The sequence below is a fragment of the Chenopodium quinoa genome, unplaced genomic scaffold (genome assembly GCF_001683475.1).
Source record: "Chenopodium quinoa cultivar QQ74 unplaced genomic scaffold, ASM168347v1, whole genome shotgun sequence".
NCBI classification, from domain to species: Eukaryota; Viridiplantae; Streptophyta; class Magnoliopsida; order Caryophyllales; family Amaranthaceae; genus Chenopodium; species Chenopodium quinoa.
In genome coordinates, this window is record NW_018743955.1 from 6,507,123 (window position 1) to 6,526,729 (window position 19,607).

The following is a 19,607-nucleotide window of genomic DNA, read 5'->3' on the forward strand; positions in this document are numbered from 1 at the left end:
CGCGCCTTTTTAATTAATGAGCCCGGACTCACGTGAGTCCAGTCTCACGCAAAACGTTTTGAATTGAATAATAGTATAATTAATGTACGTAGTCAAGTATATAAGTCTAAATATTGTCTAGGCAAGTAGGTAATACTCCGTATTACAAAGCAAGTATTGTGATTTATGACATGCAATCAACATGTATAAATAAGAAACAAATGAAGGGTTACTTTATTTTCTTCTTCAATAGCAAACCTTTTAAACTCGAGTCTCATCAAACAAGAGAAAAACTATTGAATATTGATACTCGTCGTTTTGTTAATTAATGCGTTTAAATAGTGCACCAAACAATAGAAAATGTACGCAAAAAATTGTCATAAAATGATGATTCAAGATTTCAAGGTCTTGAAAACCATGTGAGTGCAATCCCCACAAGTTCATGGGTTGCACCTTATTTCATGGCTCGTGTCACTACACAATTTGTTGGAAGAAAGATGTCACTTTTCATTTGAGATGAATTGGCACTAAGTTGTAATTTCTTGACAATAATATCAACTGTCCAAACAGAATTACTTGGTCTACTTCTATGTTTCATACCTGAATTTTACTTTTTTTTTCCTTAATAAATTAATGTAAATAGTGACATTGTGTTACTAGTTTTGTATCCTTTGTTTTATCAGGCAACATATACTTACCCTCACTTGAGAGTAGAGGAGAGGATAAGGAAATCCCTACCCTCACTTGATAGGATTCGAACTCCAAACCTCTAGGATTTGAGATAAGAGTTTTACCAAATGAGCAACACATTCAAATTACTCGACTTATAAATTTAGTAATTTGATTACTATGATGTCAATACGAAATTGCCACCGGATTTGCATAATCACACCTCTATGAGATCAATTGCATTAATAATCAAGATTACAAAATACTCCATACTATGTACTCCCTCCGTGTTTAAATACTTGCTCCACTTTTCATTTGCGGCCGTTTTTAAATACTTGCTCCATTTACTTATTTGAAAAGCTATTACAATATTTAATTATTTTTTCTCACCTAGTAGACCCAACAAATATTCTCTCTCCTTCAATTATCTCCACTACTTTTGCCTTTTACATTTTTTTATTCTTCAACCAACTTACTACCTCCATATTTTATTACTTTACGCTTTGTTTGGATAGCAAAGAAGGAAGGAAAAGAAGGGGAGGGAAAATAGAGGAAGGGAAGGGAAAAGAAAGGGAGGGGGAGGTGAGCTCCATTTTCCCTCCAAATCTCTCCAATTTTAGAGAGATTATGCTTATTAAAGAGAGAGGGAAAATGGATCCTTCCCTCTCCTTCCCCCAATCCTTTACCCAAATAAGAGAATTTGTTTCCCTCCATTTCTTCATATTCAAACAAAGTGTTAAACAATTTCTCCTAAAACTTCGCGTATGGAGAAATGAAGCAAGTATTTAAAAACGAAGGGATTAGTATATAATTTTGATGAATTCTACATTTCTATATGACATGTACAAAGTTATGTACTAGTATAAATACAATATAAAGTTTCCTTAATTTAATGATAAAAAGGCAACACATGCGTCACATTTTGTTTCAGTTACAACAACAAAGCCTCTCTCTCCCTCACACTTGTCCTCCCATCAACGTTCAACATTCATATTCACAGTAAGCTAAAACCACACGCTTCATTCATTTTCTTCTTTAAATCAATTTATTTTTTCTGGATTTAATATTCTTAGTCTTACAGTCCTACTCAGTTTTCTGGGTTATTTTCAAAATCAATTTTTTTAAGTGTAAATATTGTTAAAATCCCTCTTTTTGTAGAATTTTTTTTCCTGGGTTTGAATTATTTGATCATTATCTGGGTTTTTTAGTTTTAAAATTTGAAAAAAAATTGGTAAAAAATGGCACTAGATTCAATTCCTGGAAGTTCAGGGTACTTAGACTCATTTCCAGAAAGAAGAATATCATATTTTGGTAATAAATATGTGTTGGCTTTAACTCTTACTGCTGGGATTGCTGGATTACTCTTTGGTTATGATACAGGTAGAAAATAGTGCCCTAATTAAGCTAAATTAATCTGTATTTATGTATCAATTATATAAAAAAGGGAGTAGATGAGTATAAATTTTTGTGATTAAGTGATTTTTTTTTCCTATCTTTGAGGAAGTAATGGATAGAGTCATGAAATTTTGTTCCTAAGTTTGAATTTTTTTTTTTAAAAGAATGATTATTACATTAACGATAGAGTTGGACTAAACTTTTTACTAGTATTAATATAAATTCATTAATAAAAAGCCATTACATGATGTTAGAGAAAATTTGAATGCAAACAATACATAGCAAGTTAAATCATGAAAAAAACAAATCAGTTGTGATCGGTATAAATTAAGCTTAAATTAGAAGTATTTAGCTGAAAACCTGAAACTCAAGATTATTTTCATGTATAATTGGGAAATTATTTGTTTATTTTGGGAGTGTAAAATTTTTGAGCCTAGACTGCAAATTAATTAAAAAATAATTATAAAAAATTACTTTGTAACATTTAAAGGGTCAGATATAAGTAAAAAAAATTAACTAATACTTTTTATATTGATAAACTTCAATTTGAAGAAAAGAAATAGCAGAATTTTCAATGGTGTAATATACTCGAATTCTCTGTTCATTTTAAGATGACCCATTTGACTTTTTACATTATTAGTAGTATTTTGCAACTAAGTGCCAATGTGCCATGACATAATCTTAATACTTATTCCCCTTTTGGAATTAATAATTTGCTGCTTGTTTTTTTTTTTTTTTTTTTTTTTTTTTTTTTTTTTTTTTTAATGTAATATAATTTTGCAAACTGGCCAGGATCACCTGGAAAGCATGATTGATGGTGAACAATATTATTAAACAATGTGTAGTACGGAGTATGTTACATGTATTGCAATTAAAATACTACTCGTAGTATTTAGTGGTGGATCGTTGTAGACATGTTTGATTAGGAAGTTGTTGCGACTGTTTAAGCCTGTGTACTGGATAGAGCCGATATGGCTGCCTTGAGTTACTTGGATGAATTTCAATTTTTCGATGCTAAGTCGTTTTGCACTCTAATAACTTTATAACTCTATATAAAAAAAAAAACATAAGATTCTTCCCAAGAATTTGAAGTTCTTCCTTTTTAATTGTTAATCTTGGTGTTGTTTATGTTTATTGTAATTGGAGCATGATAAGTGGCATATTGTAGCTAGTGTATAATTCATTAATTTCATGAATATCGTGACCCTGAAATGGGTAACTGTTGAAAGTTGGTAAATGCCATAGTACATTGGCAAAGCATTGTCTGTCATAGAAATATCAAATTTATCTATGGTGGACTATATATGCTGGTTGGACTCTTGGAAGATATGCATTGCAAGCTAGTCAAAGCTTGTAAAAGTCGTGTACTACAGGTGTCCTAGAGTCCATGAATATTGCTTTTGGTCTTACTTTGGCTATGCTATTGCGATATCTTTGAACTTGGGAGTTGTGACTGGAGAGGAATTCTGATGTAATATTGTTGTATTGGTGTAGTAGTACTTGGGTGGCAGGTTCAGCATTTAGAATAATTGCTTGTTGAAGTAGTATTTCAATTGATTCTGACACCAAAACATTAGCTCTAAGGACTAGAATGCCATTTGATTCTACTTTGAAGTTCAACATATGGTTTAAATATTGTAAGCAATGATCTAACAGTTGTCAACTGGTCATACTTCATCCTGTCAATAGAAAAAAAAAAAACAAGACTTTAAAAAAGGGTGATGATTCATTGCTGATTCTTGAACTATTGAAGTATTGATGACTTACAGAAAATCCATTGTATCCTTACAATTACTGTTTGCTGTTGATCTTTTGCTCTTCTCTCTCTCTCTCTCTCTCTCTCTCTCTGGGATGGGTGGAATTACACAGCATTCAGTAGCTCTGCTCTTTCAGATAAGTTGATGTAATGCAAACTTTTCTATAATGCAGGTGTGATATCAGGTGCACTTCTCTACATAAAAGATGATTTCCAAGAAGTCAAAAAAAGCAGTTTCTTCCAGGTACAATGATCATGAACTGTGTTTATTTTTGGAATAAAGGATGGAAATTAAATTGTTACATGTCCTCTTTAATCTTCTGTATCTTATAAAAAATAAATAAAAAAAATTTAACTGCATTATGAAAACAACCTTGCTATTTTGTTGTGTTGGGGCTACAAGCCCGCGACCCTTCTGGGGCTCTACATTGATTCAGGTAGCAGTTGTTGTGCATCTTGCTAGATTCTCTTGAGTAAAAATGCAGCAGGAGGTACAGTCTATCAGATTAATCTCATGTTTTAATCTAACCTTTTCTCCCCTTGATAGGAAACAATTGTTAGCATGGCATTGGTCGGTGCAATGATTGGATCTGCTGGGGGTGGATGGTTAAATGATGTTTACGGACGTAAAAAAGCAACTCTTCTTGCTGATTTCGTCTTTACTGCTGGCGCCATTGTCATGGGTGTTGATACATTCTCATTGTTGAACGGTTTTTGGTTGGATTGGGTGTTGGGTTGGCATCAGTGTGTGCTCCTGTATATATTGCAGAAGCTTCACCTACAGAAGTAAGAGGAGGACTTGTCAGCACTAACGTGCTAATGATTACTTTCGGACAGTTCCTTTCCTACTGTGTTAATCTTGCCTTTACTCAGGTCAGATAGATTTTACCCATCTTTTTCTTTATATGCTTCATGTGCCAAAGGATCTACTTTCAGAATCCTAAATTTCATTTATATATGTTTATATGGAGTGCTTTTATGGAAAGAAAGATTTCTGGTTATGCAGTTTGGACAGTGGCAGCATTTGAGAGAAATGGAGCCCTGCATTTCATGTTTTTCAGATTGAGAAACATCAGCTATGGAAACTCCTTTCTCTTCCTGCCTAATTTTGATGTAATGTACTGTGGTTATCAAGATTTGCTTTTACTTAACTAGATTTGTAGATGTTTTCATGGATGTGGCTAATGATCTGCATGCTTAAAAAAACACATAAGTTCTTTAGATGAATATTTTTCTATATAATTGACTGTGACTGATATTATTTCGGATAATTGAGCACCTAGGTAAATTATAAAATCTGTCTAGTGTAATGCAGCTTAAGTTCATTTGTAAATGTGCCGTGTTGGAGCTTGGACTCGAGGTTTCAATTTTTTCAAAAAAAAAATATATATATAATGGCATTGTAGGAATGTTTTCCACAGATTTTTCTGATGTGTATTTGTTGAGCAGGTGCCTGGAACTTGGCGTTGGATGCTTGGAGTGTCAGGTGTCCCTGCTGTCTTGCAGTTCCTCTTTATACTTCTTTTGCCAGAATCCCCCCGCTGGCTATATATGAAGGTCAGAAGCCTATTCAAATCATCTATAGCTATTCTTGCTTTAATAACTTTGAGAAACATTTATTGGGATCAATATTTGCTATTTTGCAGAAAGATAGGGAGCAGGCCGCTGAGGTTCTCTCAAAGATTTATGACCCATATAGGCTAGAAGATGAGCTTGATCTGCTTGCTGTTGCTGCTGAAGAGGAACGCAAACAAAAAGCTGTCAGTATTATGGATGTGTTCAGAATTAAAGAAATTCAGCTTGCATTTCTTGCTGGTGGTGGGCTTTTGGTGAGTTCATATTCAACTGTTGAATCATGTTGTTTCTATTGTGCCTTACTTGTTTTTGTGGCTCTCGTTAGTGATTTGCCCTTGCTATGTGAAATTTAGATTTTGATGGTAGCACTTGTGCTGCTATTGTGTGTGTTAATTAGAACTATTTTCCATCTTTATTTTACTCTCTGCATTCTAAGAAAGAATGATTCAAAAAATGTTCTAGATATATCAATTTGTTAAGATACACATACTGTAAGTTGCTTTTCTACACAGATTTTAGAGTAAGACGGCTGTATTGTAAAAGAACTGTAAACTACTCCATGAGGCCATGATTGACTGAGGGCCAATATATTATTGTGTTGAAGTTGCTCCTTCTACTTTTTAAATTTATTATGACATCAATTAAAAGTCATTGTAAGAACAAGTAATTGCCATTTTTTTTTACTTTTTGAATTTTTACAGCCACCCCAAGAATCCAAGATACATTATAACGCATATGGAGTACATATGATGTAACCTTGTAGTTCCTTACAGTTTGAATAATAGCTATGGTTCCCTTAGATTTGGACTTATTAGTTTGAAAAAGTGTCTTGATTCAACTATGGATTTTAATTAATAAGATATTGAAGGGCATCAGTATTGTATGCAATGTGTTCAAAAAGAAGATTAAGGGCGTTAATTTGTAATTAGAATAGGAAATAGAGATGGATACTCAACTCAAGGTTCTTAAGTAACTGGAAAGTCATAGTGAACATCCTTCTTGGAACTTTGGTTGCAATATACTATGGAGTACTATATGTTGAACTTGAGAACAAGGTTTGGACTGAATGCGGGTTTCCATCTTACAATGGTCAGGTAATTTTTCTCTTGAAGGTTTTTTGAAGCGTCCAGGTGTCTTATCATGAGAATTTACGTAAAGAGCAGTCTGAGTTTCATAAGGCCTGTTAGAGATCATTAGCTCTGCCTCCTTTTCCCATGATCAGCTGGTTTTTAGCAGCATGCCAGCATTTTCTGATATCTTATAAAAGCCCTTGTGCTTTGCTGAATCAAATTTTCTATGAACTTTATGTGCAGGCATTTCAGCAGTTTTCAGGAATTAACACTGTCATGTATTACAGTCCAACTATCGTCCAAATGGCTGGCTTTAGCTCCAATCAGTTAGCCCTCCTAATATCTCTTATTGTTGCTGCCATGAATGCTGCTGGAACTGTCTTGGGTATATACTTGATCGACCATATGGGCAGGTGTTCATTGGCCCTCTCAAGCCTTGCAGGTGTTTTCGTTTCTCTCATCCTCCTCTCTGTCTCTCTTCTCCTCGGCTCATCTGACACCTCAGGGTCTATCTACTCATGGCTTGCTATCATAGGACTTGCCCTCTACATTGCCTTCTTTGCCCCAGGAATGGGGCCTGTACCATGGGCTATCAACTCTGAGATTTATCCCCAAGCATACCGAGGTTTATGTGGTGGGATGGGAGCCACTGTATGCTGGATCACAAACCTTATTGTTTCTGAGTCATTTCTTTCCATTGCTGATGCTATTGGAACAGGCGGTACATTCCTGATAATAGCTGGCATTGTTGTGATCGCGTTTCTATTTGTGTGTGCCTTTGTTCCTGAGACCAGAGCCTTGACTTTTGAGGAGGTGGATCAGATATTTAAGGAGAGGGCTCATGGAAGTAGGGAAAATTCCCAGAGCCTTCTTGAACCCGGGAATGGGTTTGAAAATCAGCAAGCCTAAGATTAATGTATGTTGTTCGACAATTTGTCTACTCTATTTTGCTGAAAGGAGCATTCTTATCATTCAAGGTGGTTGGATATGGTTGCTTAGTTTCTAGGAGGCTTCTATGCCATTTGAAGAGCTATGTATGTAAATTAGTATGTGAATAAATTAATTTGTAGTATGAGAAGAACTGTGTTATTTATTGTTGCATCTATGCTACGAGTTGGTTGAGAACTAGGAATTTGGTTTGGCTATGTACACCACTTGCCAGCGGGCAGGGATCGATTCTCGTTGCTCTCTACCTCTTAGGCTAGGCCATTGTTATTTTGTTTAGTTGAAAATAAATGCAGAGTTTATTTAGTTAGTTGATTGTAATTTTAATTGATTATAAAGATTATTCTTTGTATATACCTCTCTTCGTATTGAAATAAGTGTTCATAGAGTACACATTTGGCCATAACCCAACAAGTTTTGATTCCGAAAATTTGAGAACCTAATGTAAATGGTTCCCAACCATTTTTTTTTAACTCGGAATTGAAACTTGTGTTGGTTTCGAACTTGTTGGTTCCTAAACAAATTTCAATTACAGTTTTGAAAGTCTTTTTTTTTTTTTTTTTTTAGTGTATAGTCGTACAAAGAGTCACTAAGGCATTAATGTAGAAGGGATTTGATCTCAGGTTTTGAATACCACTCTAAAAAGTTTAACCAATTAAAGTAGTTGGTATCTACCAACCCGATTTTCTATTCACCCCTAATTGTAACCAAATAAGGATGAAGTGTTATTTTGTGAGCCCTTTCCCTAAATAATGTTGGGAAATTATCTAATTCCCAAATTACAACTACTCTTTTTTTAATTCCCATTATACCGTCCACGTCAGCTAAGGAAAACAAACCGATTTTTTTTTCTCGGTCCAGCAACAAACCGCTACTTCAAGTAGCGGTTTATGGGTTTGTTTTGTAAGTTTTTCTTTAAAAACAAAATATCTGTAAATCAGTAATTAGTAAATACAAACCGCTACTTCAAGTAGCGGTTTCTAATATGTAAACCGCTACTTGAAGTAGCGGTTTTCAGTAGCACACCGCTACTTGAAGTAGCGGTTTTCTAATAAACCCGTTTTTTTAAAAAAATTCCCACTGAACCGGTGACGTGGATGGTATGGTGGGAATTAAAAAAAAACTAGTTGTAATTTGGGAATTAGATAATTTCCCAACATTATTTAGGGAAAGGGCTCTTTTTTTGTTAGTTATGGTCCCACACTCGCCTCTCTCATTCACAAGATTAATTATTTATCTACTTTATATTTTTCTTAGGTATAAATCATGAAATAAAGTTAATGTAAATTATTATGTGAATAATGTCTAAATCAAAATGTACCAACTAATGAGGAACAAAATAACTAATGAGGTAATGATTATTAGCAAAGAGTGAGGGCATGAGTATGATAGGTTGCAGGTTCGAATCTATCCTTTCGATTTGAATTCTCGAACCCGCATAACACACCAATAACATATATTACGAAGTAAAGTTTTAGGTCTAAATTGAAAATTTTATTTTATTCTTTTTACAAAGTGTTGAGCATTATTTTGGGAAATCGTTCAATTTATAAGTTTTTTGGTGCACAACTTGAACGTTTAAAATGGAAGTAAATAGGATTAGTGTTAATTATTTAGTGAGTTGGACTGATGTCTTGAAAATCAACTAAAAAAATCACATCCATATTGAGTTGGCAATAATGTTGAGCTGGCAGTTTTACTACATTTGTATTCTGTTTTCTTCCTTCATTCCAACTCCCATATGTTCCAGAAACACTGTTTAATTTCATATTACATCCAAAAACAATTTCTGGGTTATTCAAATTTCCTTTCTTCAAGTTATCTTTTTCATACATTGATCAAATTACCCCATTTCAACGTCTGGGTAGTCCCAAAATTTGGATTTTTTCTTCTTACATTGATTTTTTGATTCTGGGTTTCTAAATTTGGTGAATAAAAGTTGGTCCAAAATTGGGTCTTTTTCTGTAAGAATTTAGTGCAGATGTTGGATTCTATACCTGGGAGTTCTGGGTATTTACAATCATTTCCTGAAAGAAGATTTACATATTTTAGTAATAAATATGTGTTGGGTTTGACTGTTGTTGCTGGAATTGGTGGTTTGCTCTTTGGATATGATACAGGTATTTCCTCTATTTTGCTGACCTGAATTTATCAATTTTATTGTAATTTTGTAATTATTTTTAATTTCTCAATTTATTGTAATTTTGTAATTAGTTCTAATTTCTCAATTTATTGTGATTTTAGTTCTAATTTAGGTCTTGAATTGAGCTTCTGAAAGTGGATTTTCCAATTTTAGCTCTAATTTTGTTTAACTTTACTTAGGAAAAAAATTTTGCTTGTATAAACTGAATGCATTATTGAACAAATACAGATGTATGATCGTTGTCAAAAAAACAAGAAAACAGCCAAAATGCGGAAGTAAGAAAACATGACAACTATGCATTTAATTAGTATTTCCAGGTCTTGGGGCTAAATCTCAAAGGGACCTAATCTCTAAGTGGCTGAAATGCAAAATCCTTAGTGGGTGTTTTTTTTGCATAATTTCTAGTATACACTCGGGTGGTAACTATCTTACATCCTCTCACTAAACTAACCTCACATTCTCATGTGCATAGGCACTAGGCAGCATAGCATGTGAAATAATGTGAGGGTGTGTAATGGTCATCCTGATGTTTTTTATGATGAAATGTGTCCAAAAGTGAATATCTAAGCGAAGTTTTTGGGTATTATGTACTCCGTAATTCTTATCTTATTTGCTGGTTGGGCCTTTCTTTTATACTTGTATATAAGTGTCTCGTAGTAGTGTGTTTATACTTTTTAGTGGAACCACACTCCTATAGTTAGTCTAAAGTTCCAGTCCATGGTAAACTATAATTTTTGGAAAACAATTCATGTGTAGGTTAGTCTTGATTTTGTAGTTTGAGTTGTGATTTTTATGTAATAGAAGATTTGGCTAAGTTTCAATTATCGGAATGACGCTCATAGTTTTAGTGAATTTTCTTAGTAATTTTCTGTTTTACTTTTACAACCATTATTAGCTTCTGCTAGATTTGTCTTCATTTTCTTTTTGGAAGTCATATGTTCTTAAGGAGATCTCGAATTGCAGGTGTTATATCAGGGGCACTTTTGTACATCAAAGATGATTTCGAAGAAGTCAAAAACAGCAGTTTCTTGCAGGTATGAGCTACTGTACTGTATCCTAAACTCATTGAACAGGCTTGACTTAGGTGTTCATTCCTCTTTTTTGAGCTCTTCTCAGTCTACAGTAAGCTATAAACCTATTATATGTTGGACTGAGAATCAAAACAGAAGCTCCTTTTTCCTTCCTATCTATTGTGTTGGGCAACTTATTATTCTGTAGTTTTCTTCATATAATGCAAATGAAGGGAGAGGACAGAAATAAAGGGGGTGGGGGGGAGGGGGTTGTTTATCAATCCTTATCATTTCAGTCCCACAAAAGAGGTTGAATTTCTCAGTAGAAAGTTTTGGAACATTTTCCAGTGTCACGCTCAATAGATGAACAGAAATTGGACAGAAACATGTCACAATAGATTATTTTTTGGGGGATTTATTATAAATTAACTCTAAAGTAGTAGCTTTATGAATTAGGGCACCTATTTAATTAATTTCAAAGGGGGTTAGGTTGTTGATCTGGACCCTATCTTGCCATAGGTAGGAGCCTCATCAGAGACTGTGGTCAGGAATGGTATGGTTGCAGTAAGAGATTCCTAGAAGACCTTACTGGTTGATTGTGTTACTTGTCTACTGTATGAACTGGTTTTAGTTTTGGTTTCAATCCCAAAGCAATTGATATAGGTGTGGTCTGTGTGGATTAAATTGGTTGGGAAAATTGGTTTGCCATGTGTTGGGCATGCAAAGTAATCCTTGCAATATGTGGGGGTTTGTAATGATGTATTAGATAAGCTTTGAAAATTGTAACTGTATTGAATTTTTTGTTCTGTATCCACGACCGAGAATTCAACATTTTAGTTTTGTTTACGTGTCATGCTGTTATTAGGAGAGTTATGCCCTCTTGTTTCTTGTCTGTGTCCTTGATGGTATTGGCTTAATATTTTGAAGCTTTTGTACTCACAAAACTCTAATGGCTCTTATTGGCAGGAGACAATTGTCAGCATGGCCCAAGTAGGTGCAATAATTGGCTGTTTTTGGTGGATGGATAAATGACACCTTTGGACGCAAGAAAGCTACATTATTAGCTGATGCTATCTTCATGGCTGGTTCATTTGTCATGGCTGCGGCTCCAAATCCTTATGTTCTTATATTTGGACGTCTATTAGTTGGTTTGGGTGTTGGAGTGGCTTCTGTTACTGCTCCTGTTTATATTTCAGAAGCAGCCCCTACTTAAGTAAGAGGGGGACTTGTGAGTACAAATGTGCTCATGATTACTGGTGGACAGTTCCTTTCCTACCTCGTGAACCTTGGTTTTACAGAGGTAGGTCAAATCTTGCTCTGTTGTTATGCCTTTAGTTCTTCTCACTATAACAAGATCCTTGGCATTCACCTTTATTAAAACTAATCTATACTGGGTATTCTTGAGTAGAATGACTAGAATCCTTCCTCTTCTGACAATACATCAGATAAATTTTCTATATTTTGCATTCATGACTGTGCTTGGTGGTTCTTCTTTTCTAACTTAATGGAAGAAAGTGCTTAGTGAAAGGGCATTCATATATTGTATGAGAAGGTTTCTCTTTATATATGCTTTTATTAGTACTTTGTTGGTGTGAAGACTGTGAAACTCTGAGCAGTTGGGGAAAAAGCAGCATCAAGATAGAATTAGAGGGCATGTTTCTGCGATAAGAATCATTCCTTTAGGATGCTCTCTTTACATTACTGCCTTTTGAGTGTAACACTATATTTTCAAGATGTATTTCTTTAATGCAGGATTCTTCTTTTCTACTGAGTTGCTTGGTGCAGTTGTATCTGTCTTTAACTTCTAGCTAGTAATAACTGCTTCAAAATTTTCAAATAGTACCTCCGTAAAATGTTATCTGCAACTTTTACTATTTTTGTCCGTTAAACCTTATGTACAACAAAAATATTTCTTTTCTCTTTTAGTAAAAAAAAAACTAGTCAATTGTCAATTTTACCTTCATTTAAAAAATTAAAATACAATTTACTAACTATAATCAGATTTAGTTAATCACTAATTTCTCACCCAATTTCACCCTAACTAACCCAATCTAATTCATCAACTTTCATCTTCAAACTCACGAAACCCAAAACCCATCTTCATCTTCATTCATATTCATCATCATTCATCTTCATCTTCCCCCATATTTTCTCTCTCCTCTTTCAATATCATTATCTCTCTTCATCTTTTTTAGATCTTCTTTCTCTCTCTTCTACTTTCAAAAAATTTAAAGTGGGTTTCATGGATTTGAGATCTTCTTTCTCTTTCTTCAACTTTCAAGAAATTGAATTCGTGGGTTTGTTGAATTGGTGGTGATGATTTCGTGGGAGTTGGTTGAATTAGTGATGGTTTTTTTTCTTCAAGAAATTGAATACGTGATGGGGGGTTTGTTGAATTCGTGATGGGTGTTGTTTTTCGTGGGGGTGGGTATCGTCGAGGAGGTTCCTGGGTTTCGTGGGGCTGGTGGCGTGGGTTTCATGAGGTTTGTGGGTTTTGTATAGGTGGGTTTCGTGGGGTTGGTAGTGGTGGTGGTTTCGTGGGGGTTGGTAGTGGTGGTGGTTTTCATGAGGGTTGGTAGTGGTGGTGGTTTCTTGGGGGTTTCGTGGTGGTTTTATGGTGGTTTCGTGGGGCTGGTGGTGGTTTATGGGGTTTCGTGAGAATGGTGGTGGTGGTGGAATCCATCGGATCTAAAATGGTGGGGTTTTCGTGGTGGTATCGTGGGGTGGTAGTGAATCCGGCATTGAAGGCGGCGGTGGTGTTGGTGAAGGCGGTGTTGGATTGTTGGCTGGTCTTGGTGGTGGCAGTGGGTGGTGTTGGCTGGTCTTGGGGTGGTAGTTGGTGGTTAATTAAATATCCAAATATTCTCTCTCCACCCTAATTACATACCCCTAAAATACATTAATCATCATTATCAAATTTTGCTTCGTGAACCGCAAACCCTCCCAAAGTTGCAGAAAACATTTAACGGAGGTAGTATATATTTGCCTGCAATTCCAATACTTTGCATTAGACTTGTGACTATTATCAGTTTCTTTAAAATTTGTCTTTTGATGGTTTAACCTAATATACACCTCCTAGTTGCTGACTTTGTTGATCCTTTACGTGTTGGAGTCTACATATTTTCTGAAGCATCATCAACTGGAATGTGTCACACACTGCATAACTGTCATGACTAATGATTTAGTAGTTACAAGAGAAGGAACAACTGATGGAGCTTTCAACTGTTAATGTCTCCTGGAAGTCTTTGCTATCGATATTTCTGATAGACCTACAACTCTAGTAAAATTGTTTTCTTCAAAAAGGGTATATCTTTTAGTAACTACTTAATTAGACAGAGTAATATGGGTTTTTCAAAGTGCATTCTCTTGTATCTTGTTTTGTTATATAATCAAACATAGATTTACCCAGCTTGTTGTAGTCAAGAAATACACAAAAATATACCTATCAACTATGTGCATTAAATGACATTGGAGCTTGCATCTTTGGCTATAGAATCAAACCAGATATTTGATTAACCGAAGGTTATCAAATGGCATTTCACCTCTGATATCAATTAATTTAGTTTAGTTCACATAGTTTATAGTTGGGTATATTTTTGTAAGTTTCTTAGTTAGGTAAGTATTTGTTAGACTACCTATAGTAAGGATGTGATAATGAATACATTAGATTTTCCTTTGAATAATAAGTTTATAACTTTTATAAATCCTTACAATTTCTTATTACTGTTTTGTTATTACTTACTCTTACTGTACAACATACTGTAGACTAAAAAAAACCTTGTATGCCTGTAGCTTGTAAAGAGGCATGTGTATTTCTACGATTTCAGATTTTTTACTATGAACTTGAAAATACTACTACTAGAAATTTAAGAAACTTTCTGCAAATTTCAGAACTATCCAGAATTATTTTGCAAAGTTTAGTAAAGTTTTGGTCAATTAGCCAATTTTAGCTGAAGCAAACACACTTTAGAACAAAATAGTTTATTAAACTGTGTGCCTTTCTTACTTATTGTGAAGTAATAGATGGTGATTGTATTTCGAGACAAGTTCTCTAATAGAAGTAAATTCTCCATCATATAGGTGAAAAGGCTGCGTTCTTGCAATCCCCCCTTAACCTTCCTTAGGCGGAGGGCTAATTGGATGTGCTGGGTCATTTTGATGATTTGTGTGAATAGTGTTTGGTACTAATTTAGTTGATTTTTTTGAGTTAAATACTAAACAATTATCTGCATATAGTATCATGGATATCTTGTAAAGCATGCTACTGCTTTGGCCGCCTCTTCTTTAACATTAAGAGACCTTGTTTCCTAAGTGACGTAATTTCATGTGAAATCGCAACAACCTGTTTCTTTTGGATTTTTAGTTTTACATGAATTTATCTGATATGTAGTATTCTGATCAGGTCCCTGGAACTTGGCGATGGATGCTTGGGGTATCAGCAGTGCCAGCTATTGTACAGTTCATAGCTATGCTCTTTTTACCGGAGTCCCCACGCTGGCTTTACCTGAAGGTCATACTTCATGGGTGAAATGCTTTGCACTCAGTCTGTGTTTGTTGTGCTAAAGACTTATGGAATCTATATGTCATGCATTTCAGGGTGAGAAAGCCAAGGCTGTTGCAGTTCTTTCAAATATTTATGACCCGTTCAGGTTAGAGGATGAGGTGGATGGTCTTGCTACTGCTACAGAGGAAGAGCTTAGTAGAAAGAAAGCCAGTATCTGGGATGTTTTTGGGAATAAAGAAAGGAGACTAGCATTTTTTGTTGGAGGTGGTCTTCAGGTAAGGTTTAACTTCATTTCAAGAGAACATGATGATTGATTATTGCCTATAATAGTCTTTAGCACCATCACTGTACTTGTTAGCCGAAATCTAGGCTGATTAGGTGCCTTTTGCTGTAGTGTTGGCTAATGTCTTTCATACGTAAGTTTACCCAGCATCCTAAGATTTTTGTATGTTACATTCTGCTTGGTATCCCTGAATTAGAAAACAACAGTTAACACCAAAGACTATTTTCACGTTTGAACCTTTCCGCTGCCTAGCCTGTATGAACCATTAATTAAGCATCATATTAAAACCATGATCAGTAAAATTTTGCCACAATCTACTGGGAGGTGATACACTGATTTGATCTAACTTCAGTATTTTGAACTTCTGTGCAGGCATGTCAGCAGTTTGTTGGTATTAACACAGTTATGTACTACAGTCCAACAATTGTCCAAATGGCCGGTTTCCACTCTAACCAACTTGCTCTCCTTCTCTCCCTCATTGTTGCGGGCCTGAATGCTGCTGGAACAGTTGTGGGAATTTACCTCATTGATCACATGGGTCGTCGCCCATTAGCCTTGATGAGCTTGGCAGGCGTGTTTGCATCCCTCTTGATCTTGGCTGTTTCTTTCTTTCTTCAATCCGCTGGGGCCTATCTTTGTAGCTCCAGAATGTTTCAGTTTATGCTCCTACCTATTATCTGGATATACCAAGAAAGATGTACGGTCTAATGAGGAGTTCAAATGGAAGAAAAAAATCGGTTGATAAATGAATTCCAATTTGTTGACTAGCACTTGCTGTTGTAGGGCTTGCCCTATATATTGTTTTCTTCTCTCCTGGGATGGGACCCGTCCCCTGGACAGTGAACTCTGAGATTTACCCGCAAGCTTATCGAGGCATCTGTGGGGGTATGGCGGCTACTGTAAACTGGGTTTCTAACGTGATTGTCTCAGAGTCCTTCCTTTCAATTGCTGATGCTGCTGGTACTGGTCCTACTTTCCTTATACTTGCCAGTATATCTCTTCTTGCCTTTGTGTTTGTAGCAGTATGCCTTCCCGAAACAAAGGGATTGGCATTTGAGGAAGTCGAGGAAATGTGGAAAGAAAGGGCTTGGGGACATTCATCTACTAACCAAAGCCTCCTTGAAGGTGGGAACAACCATCAAAATGATGTAAAAAATGATGAAGACCTGTCCTAGTTTGTACCCCCAAGCTCTGTAGTTTTTCTAGGACGTCTTTTGGGATGATTCTTTTCCCTCAGCGATGCCTTAATTTGATCCGCAAATGTATTATATTTTGCATGTAAAATAACTGTGATATATTGTAATAAAAATGAAGTGGTCTTGGTTAATGGCTTAGAAATGTCTTCTCTATTACATAGACACTCTAGAGGGGTGGTATGGCTCTATGCAAATTCTAAGTGTGTATTTTATTCGTATGTCGAGGGAAGGAAGGTGGAACCTTAAGTACTAGCCTATTAATGTATACCCTGGGTTCAACAACTTGCCACAAATCACTATCACTCGACTTAAAGCCTATAAATTTTCACCTTGTAAGAAGTGCAATAAAATCCGAACTCAAACTATGTGTTGAATCTCTAAATGGTTGAGTACATAACTCATTTGTATGATGAAACAAATCCATGATTCAATGAAACTAACACACACTAGAGTACAGTTGGTTAAGGAAACTGGACCGTTGTGTTGGGCTTAAGCCCATAAAATTTGCTTCTAATATACATGTTGAAAGTCTTTGAGTAGACAATTCTTGGTTCTTTCTTGTCTAGGTCAATTCTTTATGGCCCTTTTCTTTCAAAGGTTTCATATATGTACCAAAATATATCAATTTCAAGAATTTTTTTTCCTGTGCTAAAATCCAAAATAATAACAATATACTTGTCAAATTTAATTATATCTTAGAAACCAAAGAAAGTTATACATTTGTATGTCAAAGATAGATATTTTAATACTCTACGACTCTTTTAGAATATTCTATACACACAATTGCATATTGTCAAGATTTGAAGAAACCCCTCTACTTGAAATACTTTGAAGTTTCTTAACCATAAAAACATGCAATTCAATATTCAAATACAAGTTTCTGTATAATCAAACTTAAAGCTTCAAATTCACTATACATATTCATTAAATGAGACAACTTTGTTGTAAGCAATTTAGAGTTGGCAAATGACTCAATCACATTAGGCATAGTCCCAACTTAGCCTAGCCATCTGTAAGCTAAGTAACGATAAACTTCATTACTTTCAAGCTAGATTATTTAAAATCTCATTATCAATTAAGTATAGCACTTTAGCCAGAATACCTTTCAGGCTAGGTTAAACCAAATTCAAATGTTGACACAATTCAGGTTTAAGTAATCCCTTTTCAATTCACGACTCAAAATGTTCAAATCAGATTGAATTGATGAGCGCTAGTACAAATTGGCTGATTGGCTATGACTAAAATAAGGCAACGTTTAAATTGTTGCAAAAGTGCATAGTGTATTAATGGGTTATATAATGAAGTCAAGCAAACAGTTACGTAGAATTATGATATATCTTATCTATTGGAAATATCGTGCACACAAACATTGCTCATGTGAGATATTTTGCTTCCTCCATTACATCTTATCTTGTCGTTTTTTTATTTCTATGGACTAAACTCCACCATTCCTTACCTAAGTCAAGCTGTCAAACTTTCAGAAATTGATGTTCTTATTATACTTTACTTGAGTAGTTGTAACTCAAAACCAACTCATTATTAGCTTCACAAATATAAGGATGGATGATGCTTGTACACCACTAGATTGCAAACATGCAAGTTTTGCATTGATTTTTGTAAGGCGAACAGCCAAAGAAATATGATTGTATCAGTCCTGCTAATTAAACTTCGACTAATCTGAATTTCAACTTAGGAGATAAACACTCGTGTTGATACTATTATGCATTATCATGGCTCAAACTCGATACCTCTATAGAGCATCTATTGAATCATTACAAGAATAAAGCTAATGTCGATATTGATTACGTGAATAGACTATTGACTCAAACCCCTAACCTAATAGTAGAAGCTAATACAACTATATTACTTAAATTAGCTAATAATACACATCCACTATGTAATGTGGACCATTAAGATTTATGAACTACTGTATGAAATAACAAGAATAAGGTTTTATAAATAATTGATAAATCCTGGAGCCCTAGGGATCATCTTAATTGCGTAGGTAATCTGTCATTAGTAACAATAATAATTATCATAGTCCCCACTTCATCTGACAATCTACCATTATTACACTATTCCATTAATTCTACTAATATTAGGGTCTATAAATCCTCCTTACACGTACTCATAAATTTTATGTCATGAGGTGGGGTGCATCTTGTTTTTTCATCCCATTCTTTCTCATCTAGTAGTGACTAGCTTCTTCTACAATTGAAGGTTGGTTGGACACTAAGGTGATTATATATATTTGATTGATCTGATTTGATCTGATCTAATTTTGGCTAGCTAGAAATTCCATGCATTAAGGTTCTGTTTAGTTCACCTTATTTTTATTTATTTTAGATGAGGGTTGAAAAGCTCAAAATCAATAAGTTATTATAAAGATTAATAAGTTATAGCTAAAATAAGTTTTAATTAGATTTTATAATTTCAGATAAGTTTTGTCGTTCTGATAAGTGATTCAGACTCGATTATTACAATATAGCTCTACCACAACCTCAAATTCCTCGGGAAGTGAGTAGGTAGTGTCATCAAATTGATGTTGTATTACTTAAAATTGTCAAAAAGAAGCCATAGTGCAGCCATAGATTGCCCATACAGTGATCAAGTGAAAGAAGCTAAGTGATAAAAGAAATAAACAGTTTAGAGGTAGAAGAGAAGAATTACAACACAAACACTTGTATATTTTTAACAACCTTATCCTCTTATTGTTTGTCAAATTTCACAAAATTAACTCTAGTATAAATCTTCAAGACTGCAAATGAAACGTGTAATTATAAATAGATAAAGTTTTTATTAACCTAGCTTCGTTACATTATGGATATATTATCTAGAAATCCACCTCTTAAGAAGCATATGGAATGTTTTGTTTTTGATATAGTCCATGCACAATATGTTAGGATTGATGAAGATAATAATTTATGGAGAGATTGAGCAGAGAAAAATAAAAACCGTAAAAGTAAGGGGTAGTTATTATTAGGAGATAGTATTGGGTTTTTTTTTTTTTTTAATTAGTAGGGATGAACAACTAAGATATTTTTTATACACAAAGTTTCATAAGCGGCTGGCCGCACCGTGC

General features: G+C 34.7%; 2 pseudogenes; both read left to right on the forward strand.

Annotated features, from left to right (window-relative positions):
- The first annotated feature begins 1,511 nt into the window (after positions 1-1,511).
- LOC110689277 lies at positions 1,512-7,745 on the forward strand (annotated as a pseudogene).
- Positions 7,746-9,110: 1,365 nt separating this feature from the next.
- LOC110689278 lies at positions 9,111-16,661 on the forward strand (annotated as a pseudogene).
- The last annotated feature ends 2,946 nt before the right edge of the window (positions 16,662-19,607 follow it).